This window comes from Cibotium barometz, chromosome 20 (assembly GCF_041138505.1).
Source record: "Cibotium barometz isolate CiBa-2024 chromosome 20, ASM4113850v1, whole genome shotgun sequence".
NCBI classification, from domain to species: Eukaryota; Viridiplantae; Streptophyta; class Polypodiopsida; order Cyatheales; family Cibotiaceae; genus Cibotium; species Cibotium barometz.
In genome coordinates, this window is record NC_141065.1 from 40,094,330 (window position 1) to 40,115,370 (window position 21,041).

The 21,041-nt window shown below is 50.3% G+C and overlaps 1 long non-coding RNA gene across 1 annotated transcript in view; it reads left to right on the plus strand.

Annotated features, from left to right (window-relative positions):
• Positions 1-1,092: 1,092 nt before the first annotated feature.
• The window catches only part of LOC147627861 (uncharacterized), a 34,501-nt gene continuing 14,552 nt past the window's right edge, over positions 1,093-21,041 (plus strand). The window contains exon 1 of the long non-coding RNA XR_015268342.1: positions 1,093-1,411. This is a non-coding gene — a long non-coding RNA (uncharacterized LOC147627861). The remainder of the gene's footprint in view (positions 1,412-21,041) is intronic.

Here is a 21,041-nt window from a genome sequence, read left to right on the forward strand (position 1 = left end):
GAGGCTAATCCTAACCTTTAACCATGCAACATACCAGCTCCATGAGAGATTTATTCTTCCTCTCAACCACACCATTTTACTGAGGTGTATAAGGCATTGTGCATTGATGTTTTATGCCTCTTTCAACCATATTTACATGAAACTCCTTTGATACCCACGCTTGCACGACTATAATTAGTTGTATTATTGCATTAGTAGGCCAACTCTTTAGGAAAAAGTACATGTCTTGAATTATACACTCTCATGTACTTCAATAAGATTGTCTTTGTATCCTCCTCTGAACTGTATGCATTGTTGTGTACTTCAATAAGGCTATTCTCCTTCTTGAGATTGACATATGTACTCTTGAGAGAAAAGTACATGTCTTGAATTGTATGCACTCTCATGTACTTTATGAAGATTGTCTTTGTATCCTCCTTGTTTACCTAAATTTATGATAATAGATTGACATATGTACTCTTGAGAGAAAAGTACATGTCTTGAATTGTATGCACTCTCATGTACTTTATGAAGATTGTCTTTGTATCCTCCTTGTAAATGTGGCTTACCTAAATTTATGATAAAAAATATAAAATTTTATAGTATATTAAATTTACCTAAATGAAAACATTTAAACTAATAGACTTATAGATAATACGTTTCTTTAATGAAATATCACCTCTATCCTTATTGGTATTACCCTATATTGGTATTTGCCCTATATATATTATTCACAAACTTTTTGTAGATGTATTAATTAAATGCCACTAACATGGCATTTAATTAATACAACCTTAGTGCATGAGTTTCCCCCTTTTTTTTGAGATAACTTGAATTGAACACACAACCCTACAACTAGGTGCCTCATGGTTTCGTCCGAGGAGATTCGATCCCACGGCCTCATGGAAGCAGTGGAACACTTCCACCATGGGTCAATACATGCAAATAGAAATCATATAAGTGAATGCATGAAAATAGAAAAGATATGGAGAGTCATCATTTCATAGACTTTTTCAAGCATTAAATCATTACATACTAAAATGAAACCTTAAAAAACAATCTTATTCTTGAAAATCTCACACAATATATTTAATGGAAAGGCACAAAACATTTTGGTCACGGTATAGGCTATAATATAGATTGTGTGTCTGTGTGAGACAGAAAGAGATGGGGTTCATCACCGAGTTTTTTGGGCACGTGATCCGACAGAGCATGGAGGACCCGGAGGAGCGCGACCGCAAGATCAGGGAGCACGTGATGACCACGAAGGCCCAGTGCGAGAAGGTGAAGGAGGGTTGGGCCCACCCCGTCAAGCCGTACGGATACTGGACCACCGACAAGTACAACTTCAAGTACCTGCTGGACCTCAAGATGAGCAACGTCCAAGGCCGCCACGATCCTTATGACAAATTGCCCTGATCATCTATTCCATGTAAGCCCTCAGCAGGCCTCCAACCCATTCTTAATGTCAGCATTAATCAGTTCAAAGTATGATATAATCGGGCCAATACAAGTGTTGGGGTCAGTTTAGTGTGTATTGATCGGTTGTAATGATCATCTCCAGCCCCTTTTATCCTTTTTATGCCCCCTTTTATTCAGCATATTTATTTGATATTTTTGGGTATTTTTTCCCACCTTTTATTAGGTGTTTCTCCTAGTCATGCACTTTGTCCTCAGTCATGGGTTTTAATGCTAGATGACCAGCCCCTTCGTAATGTATATAAGAATAAGCCTTTTGCCATTTAATTCATTCATCATCTTTGCTAAGTGTTGGATCATTGCTGGCTGCCCCAAGTCTCTCCTCTGCTTCTGCTTGCTGCCTTCAATCATTCTCTCATGGTATCATAGTGCTGAGGTTCTCAGCCTCTTGCTTCTACACTCTATAGGAAGACTATCAGCCAACATTTTATTTTTGTCCTAGCCCTTCCTCCCCGCAGTTTAATGTAAATTTTTTTGCAGCATCGGTATTTTGTCCCTACCCCGGACTAGTGGGAGCACCGTACACTTGCTCCATTAGCCTCTCCCTTCCTTACTTCATCGCGCATCGGGTCGGCTTCCGTCTTCACCCATGTACCTTAATCTTCGGAAGGAGTACAGTTCTACATCTCTCTTTCACCTCACCTAGCATCTAGGGAGGAGTGGGCAGGCACCTACTTGCAGCCTTTCTGCTATAAATTCAAGAGGAGGAACCCATGGCTTCTACACCGATTGTCATCTCTTCATCTATTCCCCAACTTCCCAAGGAATCCATCTTAGGTAGGACCAACTACTTTGATTGGTCTTTGTAGATGAAGACTTTACTCTGGTATCATTAGCTATGGGGTATTGTTACCGGGGCCAACGCCTAGTGAACTGCAACTTCTCCTTTACTCTGGTATCATTAGCTATGGGGTATTGTTACCGGGGCCAACGCCAATGTGATGACAATGATGATGAGACTGTAGAAGAATTATGGGATGCCATTCAAAGGGGGTATCATAGAGAGAACTCTACTTAGAAGATTGCCTTGGCGAATCAGCTTGCCAACCTGAAGATCTTTGATACTGCCAACATCATGGATTCCATCTCGGAGTTTGTTAGCATCCAGACGCAGTTGGTTTCGTTGGGGAGCAAGGCTACTGATGAAGACTTTGTTTATCGGCTCCTTGACAAATTGCGGAAAACTTTCTCATCTTTCTTTGATACTATTTCACTTCTTCCCTCTACTCTTGATCTGCATATTGTTATTGACATGCATTAGGATAGAGCTACGAGGAAGAAAACAGGCCAAGGTGCTTCGGAGACCCTTCTACAGATCAAGGGCAAAGGCAAATGGCAGTCTAAGGGTTCCCTCAGCAACAAAGTTGACTCTAAACCTGCTAACAATCCTGCTCATAGGGATATTACTTGCCATTATTGTAGTCACAAAGGTCACATTCAGCCTGACTCTCGCAAGAAGAAGAGATAATGTGGTTTTGCAATGTGCATGCTCGTGCCATGGCTAATCTCTAGCATGAACAACATTAATCCCTAATTAATCCATTTGACATCATTTAGGTCATCCATAGCATCAACATAAGCATTCAGCACCATCAACATCATCATTAGCTTTAGCACCATCATCATCATCATCAGCAGCAGCGTTGGAGGGTTTAGGGTAGCAGTCGGCAGTCATACAGGCCTTTGGGTAGCAGTCGACAGCCACCTAGCAGCAGGCGGCAACACTATGTTGAAGGCCAACGACATTTGGGTAGCATCAAGTTGAAGCGCAGCATTTAAAGCATAGTCACAAGGGACGGGGGACGGTAACGGGGACGGGACGGGGGACGGCCATAAGTAGGGAACGGGGACGAGGGAGGGAACGACACTCAAAAAATACTTTTTTTAAAAAGTTTTTCTACTCCACACTTATTCTACTTTGGAAGTACATCAAAATGAGCACAAATTTACACTAAAATGGTAAGCTTTTGAGTCATATTAACAAAATACGCCAATCAAAGAGTGAAGGCATTGACGGTTGAGGAGGATGCTATGGTTGAAGATGGCTTGAGCCTTGAGCAATGAGAGAGAGAGAGAGAGAGAGAGAGAGAGAGAGAGAGAGTCTAGATAGTAGAGAGTAGAGCCTTGTGTGAGAGGCTTGGAAGTTGGAAGTTACTAAGTTAGAAGAAGCTCGAGGGAGAGAGACTAGAGATAGTAGATACACTCATAGAGTGTAGCTTGAGGCTTGAGGCTTGAAAGTTGAGAGAGAGAGTTGCTTGAACTTTGAAAACTTGAAGGGGTGTGTGTGTGCTTGTAGCCTTGTAGCCTTGTTCTTATATAGATATTAGATAGGCAAGAGAGAGAGGCAAGGGTAAGACTCGAGAGAGAGAGAGGCAAGGGCCAAGCCTCAAGGCCCCAAGGCTCAAGCCTAAAGGCCAAGCCTCAAGGCAAGAGAGAGCCAAGGGCCAAGGGCCAAGGCCCAAGGCCCAAGCCTCAAAGGCTCAAGGCCTCGCCAAACGGCTAGAAACGGCCAAGGAAAACGGCTAGAAACGGCCAAAAAAAACCAGTCTGGCTGCGCGCAACGGTAGCCATCCCCGTTCCTACTGCCGTCCCCCACAGTCGTCCCCGTTCCAACTGTCCGTCCCTTCCGTCCCCTGTGACTATGATTTAAAGCATATTATTGTGAATAATCCATGTCCAAACCTGGTTGACAGCACTCTTGTTGGCCAACCAGCTCCCTGCCACAAATATATGAGCCAAGAAGTCATCATTCATAAATCAAGCAGTTCATCCATCATTTTATAAGCCAAGAAGTCATTATTCATAAATCAAGCAGTTCATCCATCATTTTATCATTCTCGTAATTTAGTAGAAGTCGTCAATAGAAGTCATGTAGGGCTAGAGGTCACCCCTATGGGGTTGACCAAGGGGCTAAACCATGTAAAGACAATCACGGACAGTAGCCTGGGCAAGGCATAAGATTAGTACAACAAAGGCTTCCACGCATGCAACATTGGTATTCGAGCATTCAAGCTCAACCCACCAAACATAGTCCCAACTTCTCCCAAGGAAGGTGCACAGATCCAGCAGAAGAATGCACCAGGGTAGTAGATGGAGTGGTCGGCAACAGGTGAAGCTAGAGGAAAGCATTCCTTGAGGGTTTGCACTTAGAAAGGCTCTTAAATCAATTCTAAAGGCCTAGCAACAAGCATGATAAGTTCCGGCAGGTGACCCGCCGTTGTGTCGAGGGAAAGGGATAGCAGGCATGGAGACACGCCCTTGTGTTAAGGGAAGGGGATAGCAGGCATAGGGACAGCAGTGGAACAAGTGATGTGTTCTTTAGCAAGACTTGGAAGTGGAGATCAGAAGTGGAAGGTCTTCAAACAAAAATATTAAAGTCAAAGTTAGAGTCAGAGGTAGTTGTCATGTGCACAGTGGGTATCTACCGTGTGCTATACGCATGCAAGACTAGTTTCGAGGCTTGGGGAAGCTTGGAACTAGGCAGGCTGATTGACGAGCTGAGTTAGGGATATACTAACGGGCGGGCACCCAAGTATGGACGGGCGGGCGGCCAAGTGTGGACGCCCGATGACCGGCCAAGAGCCTATAAAAGGGTGGCCAAGGTTAGTTATTGTGCATAGAGAGTCTCGCGAGTTTGTGAGAGCTCTATGGTCTTGGAGCCTGGATCTAGTGCAGACGTGCACCTGCTTTATGCAGCCGAGGCCGGCAGCAATCTCGAGGCCCATGAGGGCAGCTTCGTGGCGGTATGGGACGTCGCGAGGAGAAGATTGGTCGGTACGTCAACCTAGTTAGCTCAGCTCGTGGCTCGGTGGGGACAGCCAAGACTGTGGGCTTGCCCACGGCTGTCATGGTTGGGAGGTGAGTCAGGCCTGCACCCCCATGTTTGTTTGTTGTTCGTTTGTTTGCAGGATTCGAGTTTCGAACCAAGATCGATCACGAGGGGATCCGTGGGGATTTGACAGTGGTATCAGAGCATACCTCGTGAACGAGCAAGTCAGTAGGTAGAGAAGAAGAAGTCGAAGAACGGTATGTGTTAAAAAAGCTTGCTGTTTTTTCTGTGCATAATGTAGTTTTCAGATTTTGTATGTGTTTTCATCAAAGAACTCCATGTTGATGGGAGATGGTAGGTTGAATAGGGTTGATTGCTTTTGCAAAGAAGAGGCCTTGTGTGCAGTCGCATATCTTGCAGGAAGAGAAAACAGAAAAAAAAGAAAAAAAACATGATGCTTTTCGTGGCTTTTTGGCGCATGAGAGAGAGGGCGAGCGGAGAACTGCTTGATTTGTTTGCTGGCGGGTGTGCGTTTGGCCACAAGAGGCCCTGTTGGCAGGCGCCTAAGGCCGTGTAGGCGGGTAGCCAAGCGCCTAGGCTTACATAGCCAGGCCTTACCGTAGGCGGCCCAGGCCAGGCAGGCCAAGCAGGCCAGCGCTCACGCCAGGCAGGTCAGCGCCCAGCACAGGCCGGCGCTCTGGCCACGATACCTGGTCTATACAGGCGCAGGCGCAGGCGCAGGTTGGCGCAAGAAAGCTCATGCGACGTCAGCAGCAAGCGCCGGCTAATCCAGCCCGCCAGGAGGGAAGCGAAGAAAAAAAAAACACACGTAAGGAAAGCAACGTTTTTTATGCTTTCGTTTTTGTTTTTTTTAAAGGGGAGGTTAAAATTTTTAAATTTTAAAAGACCCCCCCTCTCTAAGGTTTCCAAGGTTTTTATTTTTTTTAAGACAAAAGAATATATATATCCATATATATATATATATATATATATATATATATATATATATATATATATATATATATATATTTATTCAAGAAAAAAAAACAAAAAACACAAAAGCTAAAGTAAAAGCTAAGCATAGCTTTTCGAGATTTTTTGGCTTTTGGGAAACCTTTATAAACCCCCTCACGTGGACTTCTTGCCACACATCTCTCGAGTTCTCAAGTTCTCAAGTTTTCAAGCTCTCAAGCTCTCAAGTTCGCTCGCACTTTTGTTGTGCAAAGACCAAATTTTCTCTCCACGTACCCTCTTCAAGATGTCGACCCAAGAATCAAAGTTGGAGCCCCTCGTGGAACGCGAAGGCTTGCCGGCTACGGAAGGCACTGATGCCGATCTTTTTGAGGAGTTTGTGTTAAAATCAGATTTCCAAGAGTTCAAAGTAGCTCTCGAAGCTTCTTCGTCGGAACGTCAGGCACAAATCGTAGCCCAGATGCAGGCTTTGCAGAACTCCATCGCTCTCTTGACCACTACCCTCTCTACTTTCTCGGGAATGGATACCTTGGCTTCTGCTTTAGGCCCCAATATTACTCCGGAACCGTTCGGGGGCGAGCAAAAGCAGAGAACCAAGGAGATCGTGGACACTTGGCTACACAAGTGGCAAGTTCACTTTCAGTTTCATCCATATGATGATGGAAAGAAGATACAGTTAGCAGCAGGTTTCCTGTCCGGCAAAGCTTTGCTTTGGTGAAAGGAACTGAACCCAAAGCCAACGACTTGGGCACAATTTGAAGACATTTTCAAGAAAGAATTCCTCAAGAAAGAGGATGATTATGATGTTGTAGCCCGGTTTTCAGCTTTGACCATGACCTCGCAGCACCTCACTTATGAGGTCTACCTCCAGAAATACCACTGTCAAATCCCCACGGATCCCCTCGTGATCGATCTTGGTTCGAAACTCGAATCCTGCAAACAAACGAACAACTAACAAGCAAGGGGGTGCAGGCCTGACTCACCTCCCAACCATGACAGCCGTGGGCGAGCCCACAGTCTTGGTTGTCCCCATCGAGCCACGAGCTGAGCTAACTAGGATGACGTACCGACCAATCTCCTCCTCGTGACGTCCCATACCGCCACGAAGCTGCCCTCGCGGGCCTCGAGACTGCTGCCGGTCTCGGCTGCATAAAGCAGGTGCATGTCTGCACCACTAGATCCAGGCTCCAAGACCATAGAGCTCTCACAAACTCGCGAGACTCTCTATATCCAATAACTAACCTTGGCCACCCTTTTATAGGCTCTTGGCCGGTCATCGGGCGTCCACGCTTGGCCGCCCGCCCGTCCATACTTGGGTGCCCGCCCGTTAGTATATCCCTAACTCAGCTCGTCAATCAGCCTGCCTAGTTCCAAGCTTCCCCAAGCCTCGAAACTAGTCTTGCATGCGTATAGCACACGGTAGATACCCACTGTGCACATGACATACTCCCCTTCCTCTAAGAGCTCACTCCTGAGCTCTTAGAGGAAGCTTTTTTAACACATACCGTTCTTCGACCTCTTCTTCTCTACCTACCGTTCTTCTCTTCTTCTTCTTCAAGTTTAGCAGGAGGGGATGTCATGTGCATGCCCGTGCCATGGCTAATCTCTAGTATGAAGAGCATTAATCCCTAATTAATCCATCGGTTAGGATAGTATTTAGGTCATCCACAACATCAGCTTAAGCATCAGTACCGTCATCATCAGCAGCAACATTAGCATCATCATCAGCTTCATCACCATCATCATCATCCGCATCAACATCATCAACACCAACGTCATGGAGGACATGGATGCCTAGTTGGCAGCCATTTGGACTCTGGAGCATCCAAACAGCCGTTGGCTAGGCATCAAAGGTCAGACAGCAGCCTGGGCAAGGCACGAGATAAGTACAGCAAAGGCTTCCGTGCAGCTAGAGGAAGAGCGCGACCTCCCTAGGTCAAAAACTATCCCACAGCCACTTCTAGATGTTGGAGAGGAAGCGGGTGGGGGGATAAAATGGGAGCTCCCACTCCGTGCCGCGGCGGTTGGTGTGCCCTCAATCCCAACCAGTTGGATCCACGTACCCAATTTGATTGAGTACTCAAAAAAAGGAAATCATGGGTGCTCAAGTGGAAGAGTAGGGTCTCTTCAGAATCATTCATCGGGGTTCCACTAGGGCTGATTCTCCCAGAGCCATGTGCGCCACGAAGGGTCTCCTACAATTGAGTCTAGAGAAAGGTCAATATGCCATCGGTGGGTCGTGGAGCCAAGAGTCCGGACCGGTCACTTCGGAACGTTGCAATTTGGGGGGGGGGGGATATAGTGGAGGCTACCATGGCTAGGCAGTAAACCCCCTCTGGTAGTAGATACCATAAGAGGAATGCCATGGGGGGTGGTGTGGCTCTGTTTTGTCAAGGGGGTGTGCCAATCCGGCGGATTGGCTGAGCTGATGTGAGGATAAGTTGTCATCCTCCTTGGAGGCGCGAGAGACGCTTGGACTCTATGGGAAGAGGAAGTTGTTTGAAGGAGGACGAGTCATCAAAGGATTGAACCGATCCTGAACAGATATAGCCCCACGAGATGTGAGTACAAGCCCCCATTTGGTTTTTGATCGGTAAGTGGAAGAAATGGTTCCAGATCTTGGGCTATTGATGTTGCTCCTCGTTGGTGGAGGAAGGAGCCTCAGAAGAGGGCCCGGGTGGAGGAAAATCAATTTGATGATTTTCTCCATAATTCAGATTTTTGCAAGTCCACAAGCTTCAATGTTGTCTGCGTTTTGCTCCAGTCGCTTGCCCTAGGGCTTGTGGGTCTAAACCTTGAAAAGAATGACTATGACTTGCAGAATGCTGGCTTTGTTACTGCTACAGGCTGATTAGACCTGTGTATTGCTTCATAGCCGCTATTGATTGCACATAGAACTCTCTGTAGCTCGGGTTAATGGTTGAGGCTTGCTTCAGGCAAGGATGATGAGATGTGAAGTCCTTCCCAAAATCTGCCCTAACACAGCTGAAAACCAAGCTTAGGAAGTAGAAGTATAGCCCACCTCCCAACCGCACTGACATGCACCAATCTCCCCCGAGCCAAGGCTAGGGCTTCCTACACAATCCCATAGGCCCATGTCTAACTCTGGTGTCCCATACCACCAAAGCTTGCACGTAGGCCTTCGACACGCCAACCTAAGTACTCACCATGTGTGGCATGAGCATGTCTGCTCTCCTGGTCCAAGACAGACCTTCAATTGTGGATCTGAACAACCATGTCTCATAGTAATCTAAGCTCTGACTTCTATAGTGATACCTACGCCATAAATAGCTAATTTGCTATAAACAACCATTAGGTGTTGGAGTATGCATAGGCGGAAGCATAGACAAAACAAGAGGGAAGAGGGAGCAAAGGAGAGAGAGCTTGTGGACAAGATCACCTTTTATAATAGCAATAAGCTTTACAATGGCAATAGCCAGCAAGTAGTGTTGACCTTGTGCTTGGAATGAACTACATCAAGTGAATATGAGAAGCCCCTTTTTACAGTGCATATGTGAACTGGCCGACTGCCTCTAGAAATAGGCCAAGGAGAAAATGATAAAAGCCCATGAAATAGGCAAACCCCATAAATACACTGAGATGTGAAAGAAAGTGAAGCAAATAGAAAACATAGATGTAGGCCCAGGTACAAGACCTGTAAATAATAGAAACTGATGTTTATTGCTGAAAACTGAGCACGAGGGAAGCCCGTAGGTGTTGAACAATGATAAGAAGTAGAAGCAGCTGCTAATGACCTCAAGGGAATGCTGAAAAATGAGATGAAATGGGGACAGCCCTTAAATTCTCCCCATGATAGCTGGTTGGCCAACATCATCACAGCATAAAAATGCTATAAAGGCATTAAAAAATGGGAAAAAAATGCCTAAATAAATATGCACATGCAAGGCCTCATAAATGGCCAGTACAAGCATGAAAATGATGCAATAGACCTTGTGGAGATATATAATCCAACACCTCCTCTTCAGCGCCAGAGGGGCGGTCCAATACCAGCGCGCTGAAGTAACACCTCCAAAGTAGCTCTCGGAAGTGGTTTGGTGAAGAGATTAGCCACATTGTCCTTGGTAGAACAATAGGCACAGCCCTAAGCCTGATTGAGAACAAGATGCTGATTAAACATGATTAAGACATAGGAGAGAGAAGAAGAGAGAGAGATTGGTGTTAGGGTTTTCTCTATTTATATATGTTACAAAAGGTTGATAAATGCTTGTACATGGTTTGGGCCCTTGGTCAGCCCCAAAGGGGTTGACCTCTGGCCGTACATAACTTCTACTAATGCGTGAGACTAATGAATAAATGAAAGACTGAATGAATGGATGAATTATGGACTGTATGCTTATATATTTTCTTGGGAAGCAATCGGCCAGCTACCAAAGGTTGTGACATGAACCCTGAGTAAATGGTGAATAAATACTGCGCTTTTTCCTGCGTGCTTGTCCTGTCACACTTGTTGTAACATGCGTTGCGGAAGCGTGTTCATGATTAACGCCAGGCAAAGAAGATTAACGCTAATCCTATGTTTAGCAAAGACACAAAAGAGAAGGAGAGAGAGACCTAATCTACTGTATATTGCCAAAACATGCTATATATACAATGATCTTGGTGATTCACAGCTTCATGATGCATACCAAAGATCCTTGCAACCCTCTACTTGCAATTGGACAAGAGAAGCTGCTACTGATCCACCACTGTCCTTGCTGCCTTGCAGACTCTGACAAATGGATCCTCTTGATCTTTTAATGATGATTCTAATGAATGCCTAATGATCCTATTTATAGGAAAAAGGTATGAATTCATTATCAAGTCGGTTTTGTCTATTTTACCCACAAAACATTGTCCAAAAAGTCATATTTTGTGTCCAAACTATGCCCAAAAGGTGTCCCAACCATTGGGCTATGTCTTGGGCACTTCTCGGAGCCTGTAGGGCTACAAAATCCACTCTAAATCTACCCATATATTTGCTAATGAGAATATCCATGTCTATGAGCATTGGGATTAACGGATGCACATGACATCCCCTCTTGCTAAGCTTGGAGCACTAGGGTAATCCATACACCTTTGCTCCAATTCCGTTCCGGTCCAATTGAAGATTGCACTTCATATCCATCGACTCAATCTGTCACGTGCATCCCGCACTTGGATGCCACGTAGACATATCTGAACAAGGTGCAGGACCTGGGGTGGAAAATTGGTCCCATGTGAGCCCATTCCAGTCACTCATATAAAAGACTCCAACGTTTTCTTCAATCACATATATATCAAGTCTTGCTGTTGTTGGTGCAGGCCGCCTACATCAGGTGCAACTTCAGCGTTTTTTGTTGTTGGACTGGCTGCCTACATCTGGTGCAGCTTCAGCGTTTTTCTGCTGCTGGACTAGCCGCCTACACCAGGGCTGACTTCAGCGGTTTACATCACCTACATCAGGGCCAGCTTCATCGCCTACACCAGGAGTGTCTTCAGCGTTTTTCAGCAGCCCTACTTAAGGCTATCTTCAGCGTTTACCTCAGGCTGACATCAGCGTTTTTCAGCATCCTTACTTCACGCTCACATCAGGCTTATATCGGCGCTTTCATCAGGCTCACTTCTGCACTGTTATCTGCATTTTATGGGACAGCAGCCCTCTCGGCTCCTTTGACCTCGACATCGGGACAGCAGCCCTCTCTGCTCACTTCTTCAGGACGGCAGCCCACTATCTACCTCGGATCGTGGCCTTCACCACCCTCTGCATTATCATGGGACAACAGCCCTCTCTTCTCCTTCGGAGTCTCACACAGAGCTCCTGTATTGGGTTTTATCATATATATATACACCCATTGCATGCTATGTGATTTGCTCTGATCTATCGCATATACGGTCCTTTGGTCTTTTTTGCCCTCACATGGTATCAGAGCTATCGTGAGCAAAAGGATTGAAGACCTTGAGAGCACACAGCATGGATTGTCTACCCACAATTCCAGAGGATCAGCCTTTTTTACCAGATGTTGATTCTCCTTATTCAAATATAGATCACACGGAGGATGGGACTCCTTATTCACTGGAGAGCCCCATTCGAGGCCTTTCATTGGGAGACGACCAGCCTATTTTTACCTACTCACCCTCTACTCGTCTTTCTTCTCCGAGCTCATCAGGCGTTACTTCCAGAGGAGGATACATGTCTACAGCCAGTGGGCCAGTATTGGACCCAGTTATTCAACCTCATTTGGAGAGCCATGCTTCTCATTCTAGCCGACAGCGTGGACTTTGGTATGGGACTTTTTCTCAGGAAGGACAGGTACCTCCTCGGTCATTCGTGTTAAAATAATGCATCTTTTAATATGCTGTCGTGGAGGTCCCGTCGGCCTGTTTCTACAAGCCAACCTAGTTCATACACAAGTATATAAGAGTTGCTCTTTTTTATTCATTTAATCATCCAATAGTGCCCTATTTGTTGGCTCTTGTACTCTGTAACCTCAAGCTAATAAAGGTCTTGTTCTTGCTTGCAATCTTTCTCTCTCTCATGTTTATTTTCTTCCGCTTGTGCACACTCTATCATGATATCATACGCTTAGGTTCAGGCTGTTGCACAAATCTGCTCTCTACTGCTCTCCTTCTTATCGGACAAGAGAAGCTCTTGCTGATCCACCATTGTGTCCTTGCTACCTTGCAGACTCTGACAAATGGATCCTCTTGATCTTTTAATAATGATTCTAATGAATGCCTAATGATCCTATTTATAGGAAAAAGGTATGAATTTGTAATCAAGTCGGTTTTTTTTTTTTTCCGGAAAAAAGATCCTTCTATTAGTTAATGAGAAAACGCCATAAGGCTACAAAGCTCACCTCGCAAGGAGGGATAAAAACACAGTGAACTCCTGAGCTCCACCCCCGTGGCTGGCCGCTCTCTGGGGGGGGGGCTACCTAGTATTACATGTGGGAGGTGAGAAAAGCCAAACTGGAGGCCTGTAGTGCCAAGTGACATCCTCGCCCCTCGCGGTGAGGAAAGGGCCAGGCTGCCAAGTGCGTAGGAAAGCCTTGCGGCGCCCTCTCATGTGATCCGAGTCGCCCTGGAGTTTCCCCCAGTGTCCTCTCAAGGTGTGAATGATGTCCACCCAGAGGGCCTGTATGACCTCCGTCGGTGGAGTCGCCTGGCGGTCAATGGCCTCACTGCATTGGGCTCTCCAAATGTGCCAAGCCGTCATGCTGCTGATCAACTCCCATCTGTGCCCGACCCCCTCCTGAGGGGCTGCCGAAGAGAAGTCTGGCGTCGGAACCACCGCCATCACCCTGTCAGAGACCTGGATGGTCGCACTGCCAGGGACGTCCTCATATCCAAGGGCCGGGCCGCTGTCCGTGGCCCAAGCCACCGCACCCCACGTCACCAGCATCTCACCTGGTGAGCCTGCAAAAACCATCCTGAGAGCGCGCTGCCAGACCTGCTGTGCCTGTGGGCAATCCCATAAGCAGTGCCGCTGCGACTCCTGTGCATGGCCGCACCGAGGGCAGGACGCTGGGTGACTGCCGAAAGCTAGCCAAGCCCCCACAGCCAGTCCTCTATGCGCTGTGAGCCAGAGAAACAGCGTCACCTTCCGGGGCCGGAAGCTGGCCCAAAGGTGCTGCCAGAAGTCCCGAAGAAAGGCAGGGGAGAGCCCCTGTCGCCGCCAATGCTCGGCCGCCGCCAGGGTGCTCACTATCCTGTGTCTCTGAATCCGCCGCCCCAGCCTCGCTGTGTACTGAAAAAAGGGGATGCCTGGGCTGGTAGGGGCCAAGTAGGGATCTCGCCAAAACCACTCACCTGGATCCCACTGAAGGCGAATAAGAGGCCTGCTGTCCCAAGCCCATAATCTCCAAGAACAGTCCTCCCCTATCGAGGCCGGTGAGGGGTCTACATGCCACTGTCTCTGATGAAAGCCGACCACCCGCACCCTCTGAAGAATACATCCCTGGAGCCCATCCAAATCTAGTCGTGTCCTCTGAAGCTGGCCACCCTCTCCGACCTCGAAAGTGAGTGGGGCGACTCTCTCCGCAGTGCTGCAGACCGCTAGAAGGATCTCATGCCGAGTAAAGACACCCATCCACTGTGGAGGTGGAGGGTCCTGTACTGGGGTCCGCCACTCCCGGGGGATGGCCGCCTCAATGTCCTGTCTCATCAACTCTCTGCCCCTCATCCCACTGAGTCTCCTCTCCTGAGCCTCTAGAGGCAGCTGCTGAAAACCTATCCAGTCGTCTAGGGACTGGGCTGGGCCTGAGCTCAGCGGGCCCCACGACACGTGAGACCGCGATCCAACCATATGGCCACTGGGGAGACGAATCAAGGGGTTCCAGATCAAAGGCTGCCTCAGGCGCTCGTCATCGGTGCCCGGGGGAGTCTGGAAGAGTGACGGCCTCAGATGCGACCAGGCCCTCAGAAGGCTAGCTGCAAAACGCTCCTCGAAGCCAAGGCCCACTCCTCTAGATCGCTGCTCTGCAAGCAGAACCTGGTTGGCCACAACTACTCGGCCAGCCAGAGATAAACGAGCGGTACTCCAATACAGAAGCTTCTTCCGAATGCTCAGAAGAAGGGGGGCTATCTGCTGCTCCGAAGATATGTCAATGCCCACATAGCATCCCAAATAACGCACTGTAGTGCCGGGGGGCAGCCACTGAAAACCGTCAACTGGCCTCCAAGTCGGGGGGGGCATAGAGCTGACCCACAACCCACACGACTTGTGCCAGTTGATCAAAGCGCCCGAAGCTCTGCAAAACCTGTCCATGGCTAAGGCGAAGCGGCGGAGGTTCTCCTCACCTCCCTGAAGATAGACAGCAGTGTCATCCGCAAACTCCGAGTCTAGGAGCTCCTCCGAGGTGCGGATGGGAAGCTGGAGGCCCCGCAACCCTGTATCCTGTGCGGTCAAAAAAGTGCTCATGGCCTCCGCCACAAAAAGAAAAAGAAAGGGCGCCAAGGGGCAGCCCTGCCGCACCGAGCGCGAGAGCTGGAACCTCTCTCCGCGCACGCCCTGTATCAGCACCTGGCTATGAGCCGATGTGTAGAGTGCAGAGACCCCACGGATCCACTGAGGGGGGAAGCCCATCCTCTCCATAGTGCCTTCCAAGAAGGCCCAGTCCACCCGATCATATGCCTTCTCGAAGTCGAGAAGGAGCACTGCCAAATCCTCCTGTCGAAATCTAGCCAGAGCCGTAGCCTCCCAGAAAGAGAAAATGTTATCCAGAATGCTCCTATCCTGGATGAAGCCTGTCTGCGTGGAGTGGATGATGTCCGGAAGGTGAGGCTGAAGCCGCCTGCTGATCGCCTTAGCTAGGACCTTGTAGGCCGTGCCTAGCAAGGTGATCGGTCTCCACTGTCTAATCTCCAGTCTGTCTCCTCCCTCTTTGGGGATCAAGTGGATCAACCCCTCTGCCATGCTGTCCGGCATGACTCCTGACTCCATAATCTCCTGGAATGCCAATCTGAAGCCCCTATGTAAGAGGCCCCAGTACCTCTGGAAGAAAGCCACCGAAAGACCGTCCTCTCCTGGGCATTTGCCCCGAGGTAATGCCTGAAGAGCCTCCTCCAGTTCCGTATCCGAGAAGGGGGAGAGAAGGGAGTGCTGCAAATGGGCCGGCACAACCGGTCTCGTGAAGCTCCAAACTGCCTCCCGAGCCTCTCTCACCCTGTCATCTGCTGGCTCAGCAGAGAGAAGGTCCCTGTAAAAATCTGTGGCTATAGCCCGAACCCTGGGGGGATCCACCACAACCTGGCCATCAGCCTGCCGAAGACACCTGAGACCCTCTCGTCTGAAGCGAGGCCCTGTCGCCTTGAAGAAGTCTCGAGTCACTCTGTCTCCAGCCTGTGTCCAAAAAGAAGCCCGAGCATGGAATCGGAACTCCACCCTCCTCTCCTCGATGGATCTGATCTCAGTGCGAGCTGACTCCATCTGCTCTGAGATCCAAGGGCTCGTAGGATCCCTCTCCTGGAGTCTCTGGAGGGACGCTAGACTCCTCCGTAGGCTCCTCTCCTGCTCTCTGAAGGCCTCCAGCCGGTCCAAGGCAGCCTGTCTGAGCATCTGGCTGATCTCCTGCAAGCCACTGGCAAGATCGCTGGCTGCCGATCCTCTCCTGAACTGCAGCTCCTGCCAGACCTGCTCAACTCTGATCGCAATCTCGGGCTCCTCTATGAGACAATCTGGAATCCGGACGCTCTGGCCCTGCTCTCCTCTCGTGGGGTCCTCGATCTGGAGAAGCACTGGAAAGTGGTCTGAAAACGAGGAGCCTGCAAGTATGCCCACTGTGCCACCTCTATCACAGGCCCACTCATCAATGTAAAACCTGTCGATGCGGGAAAGGTTAACTCCTGTGGCCCGTCTATCCGAGCGCGAGAAAGATAGACTCCCCTGCAACCTGCCAAACTCCGGGAGAGTCCACGGATCCTGGCCTCTCACCTGTAGCACTAGTTCCTCCCAGGCAGCGAGCTCCGGCCCATGAATGGTCTCCTGGCTGCCCCCCATCCTGTCCTCTGCATCCTCCAGCATGTTGCAATCCCCTCCGAGGCACCAGTGGTCTGCCAAGGGGAGGGACTGCCTAATGGTGCTCCAGAACTCGGCTCTCCCGGTCGCCCCATTAGGGGCGTAGAAGTTGAGGAAGCCAATGCGGTCTTCCCCAACCCGAAGGATGATCCACTGCGCACGACCCTGGACCAGAATGCCAGAGTCCACAACCTCGGATAGAAGCTGCTCGCTGACTGAGATGCATATTCCACCCTGGTTCCCCTGGGAGCCATATGCCGGTGACCAAAAAGTGTGACTCCTGCCTGGCAAGATCTTCCCGCAGGTGCGGGTACGTCCGGCAGAAAGGTGGTGCTCCTGGATGAAAAGGATATCTATGGGTCCTCCAACGAGAGCCCTCTGGATCTCCTGGCGAAGTCTGCCCCGACCAATGTAGCAGCGATGTCCACCGAGACCCTGGATGTTCCATGAGAGGATCCTCATGTATGAGCTATGGCAAGTGAAGCAGCCTCCACTGGCTCACCCCTCTCAACTGGCCCGGATGATCTGCCCTCCACTCTGTGAGTCTTGGGCGCCGGCTTGGAGGGAGAATAATCACTGTCTGTCCGGGTGCGGAGTCTCTCCAAAAAGAGGGTGACCTGTCTCTGTGTCCAGCCCCACTCCGCCTTCGCCCTGTCCAGGGCATAGGCGTGCGACCAATCCTCTGCATATATGTTTCTAAAGGTAGGCTGCACCCTCGGGGCGGCATGGAGGAGAATCAGAAGCACCGCCTCAACTGAGGTGTGGACCGGATCCGCCCGCCAGTCTCCTATACCAAACAAGCTCATGCGGGCTGAGTGTAACCGGGTCTGCAATAGGTCCGTGAGCCCCAGGTCACTGAAGTGGTGAGAAAACTCCAGTATCTGATCACGCAAAACTTCCTCTACAGAGTTGCAATCCCATGCCGTGTCTGGGGCAACACTGAGAGGAAAGGAGAAAGCCACCATGCTGCTCACCACAGAGGGAGAACGAGAGGGATGGCACACCACGCAAACTCGCAAGGGCGCGACCAGTGTCTCGAACGGGCCAGCGTCCAGCTGGAGGCACCTGAAAAAACCGTAATCCACTGGTAGCCCCATCACTCGCGGGGGCCCCCCATGGGAGGCTGGAGAGAACTCTGTGGCGGGCGAAGCAAGGATCGCCATCTCCACCGGCCCAGAGTGGCGGTGGAACAGCCGCTGGACTGAGCTCTGGCCTACCCAGTTGCGCTGCCCCGGGGCAGTGGGTGGTCTGGCGAAGTATCCTGGAGAGGCCGAGGGAGGGATGGGGACTCGCGGCGAGGAGGGGGGAGAGCGAGGAGAGGATGGAGAGGCATCTGCCAGAGGATAGGTGTCAGGGGGGGCCGCCGGGGGAGGCGGGAGGGGGGGGGCTGGGGGGGGAGAGGGGAGGGTGGAAGGAGTGCTCTCCGGGTGAGGGGAAGGGGAGCCGGGGGTCGAAGAGTGCGGCCCAGGATCCTCAGGAATCTGCTCCAAGGAGGGGGCGGGGCCCCCCGCGGGGGGAGGCGGGAGCGGGGTCTCCACGTGGGAGGCTCCACCAGCGGCCTCAACGGGCACTGAGTCTGAATCCTCGTCCATCGGGGTGGGACCTGCTGGCCGCCTATCCCTGACAGGAGCATAAGTGCGGATAGGTGCCTGTACGCCAACCGGAGTCGCCTGTCCGCCAGCCTGTGCTGCCTGCTGGCGTCTGCGATGGCGGTCCCTGCGGGCCGGGCGTTTCCGCCGGCGAACCTCCTGCCATCCGCCAGCCTCCTGGGACTGCGCGGCATCCTCCGCCGGGGCCTGCTTGTCAGATGATGGCGCCTGCTGTGACGAGCCAGGGATGTCCGGTCTCTGAAGTGGATGGCCACCCCTTGGGTCTCCTGCAGGGGGTCCGGAGGCGGCATAGCGTGAAGGATGAGCCCCCTTGCGGGGACAGGCGCGTGCGAGATGGCCCATCTCCCGACATATGTAACACTGGCCGGGGAGGCCCGAATACTCCACGCGCTGTATCATATGTCCTCCAGAAAGACAAGGGAGAAGGATCGTCTTCGGGAGGGACTCCGGTGACGGAACCACAACCCGAATGGCCGGGAGTCCTGCTGCCCGAGCAATCACTGAAGCCGCTGTCTGAGGCGTCTCCACCACCTGCCCGAACGCCTTGCCAATGGATGACAAGAGGGGCAAGTACTCCCTACGGAGTCCAGGAAAGCAGATAGTGACGGGGAAACTTGTCGCGCCTGCTAGCGGGTCAGAAGCGGGGTCGAAACCATGAGTCCATCGCGCCAGGAACGCCCGGGATGAGCGGAGGGCAATGGGGCTCCGACCCAGCACCATCTGAGCTGCCTGTGGGGACTCGAAATCCACCTGGTAGTAGCCACGTCCCAAAAAATCTACGCTGACGATCTTGGCGGGCACGCCAACAAGGTTGCCTTGCAGAAGGTCGCGAAGCTCTCTCCGCATCGGACGGCTACCCACTATCTTGCAGACCAAGGAGGAGGCCTCAAGAGCGGAAACTGTGGAAACAAACAACTGAAGATCTTCAGCTGTGAACTCCAGACGGAGACCGGAATCGGCAGGGTTAGTCGGAGCGGCTTCCATGGAGTCCTCCAGAGGGAAAAGGCCAGAAACCGGGGTCACCAACGGGAGGGACACAGCCCTGCGAGGAAAAAAGAGAGGCGGAGGGCTACAGGATAGCGGGGGCGGGCCCGGGGGGGGAGCTGAGGCGGGGAGGAGATAGCGGTGGGCGGAGGGGCGAGACGGAAGGGAGGAGAGAGAAGGCGGAGGGGGGAGAGGTGGCGGGGGAGAGAAGAGAGGCGGGGGAGAGGGAGGCGAAGGGGATAGAGAGGCGGAGGAAAAAATGACGGGGGAAGGAAGCAAGCGGCGGGGGGAATGGCGGGGAAGGCAGCGAGGAAGGTGGCGAAGGAAGAGAAGGCGGGGGGAAAGAAGGAGGGCGGAAACGAGGAGGGAGGCGGGGGACTGAAGGCGGGGGAGGACGCGAGGCAGAAGGCGGGGGAGAGATGGTGAAGAGCGCAATGAAGGAGGCGGGGGAGAGGACGGAGGAGACAGGGGAGGACTGGCGGGGGGGAGAGTGGGGCGCGATGGCGAGAAGCAGCGGGGGGGGGGGAGACACGGAGCTCGCAGGCGAGGTCGTCAGTTAGCCTCATAATAATCAAGTCGGTTTTGTCTATTTTACCCACAAAACATTGTCCAAAAAGTCATATTTTGTGTCCAAACTATGTCCAAAAGGTGTCCCAACCATTGGGCTTTGTCTTGGGCACTTCCTGGAGCTTGTAGGGCTGCAAAATCCACCCTAAATCTGCCCATATATTTGCTAATGAGAATATCCATGTCTATGAGCATCGGGATTAACGGATGCACATGACACCTGTTGCCATGCCATAGAACCTGGCTGCCTGCTACCAGCCGACAAGCTCTTATGCTCTCCCATGATGATGATGCTAATGTTGATGATGATGATGCTAATGAAGATGATGATCTGAAGTTGATGCTACTGATGATGTGAGGCTATTGATGGTGACCTAACTACTTATTAACCAGGTATTAAGATTGTTCATGCAGAGGATTAGCCATGGCATGGGCGTGCACGTGACATGTGTGGATGCTAGATAATCACTGTAAATCAAAATTCCCAGTCCTATAAGGAATTCGGCAAGTAGAGAAAGCTTCCAGATAATGACGACTAGCCCTTTTTGCAATCGCCCTATTGAGGAACAGCTCCGGATGAATGGTTGACATGCATTGGGACAAGCTAAGTGATGGCGACCAGCCTTGCTCCCAAGTTCTTATGCTAGAAATCAGCTTTTCCTTTGCTTTCTTATGAGTGCCTAGGCGAGAAGGTGCTAAATTCAGCCCTGAGTCTCCTCTTTTAGCAACTTGTGCCATATTGGGAGTGTCCAAATATTATTCATGTCAATTTCCATGCGCCTAGCCATTAACTCTCTGTGTGCTTTAAAATGTGATTGTCACATGCACTCTCTGGAGTGTGACGTTGGACATGCTTCTACCCATTGGCAGTCGTGTACGTGGACGGATTCATGTAGTTTACAAGGGCTAGTGTGCCAAAACATTGTAATATTGTCTAGGCGCCCAATGAGCAGCCAAGTGTGGGCCTAGTTATTGGGTTACTGTGTGAACACACTTAGTTGGACATTATTATTAGGATTGGCAGAATTGGTAGCCAAATCACTGTTGGAATTAGGGTTGTAGGAAAGTACACAAAGCTTGGAGAAGAAGAAGCAAGAATGCACACAACACAATGTCTTAGATTGTGTCAATGTACAAAAGATAAGTTAGCCCTAGAAGAATGGGCGTATATACAAGTCGGAGGAAA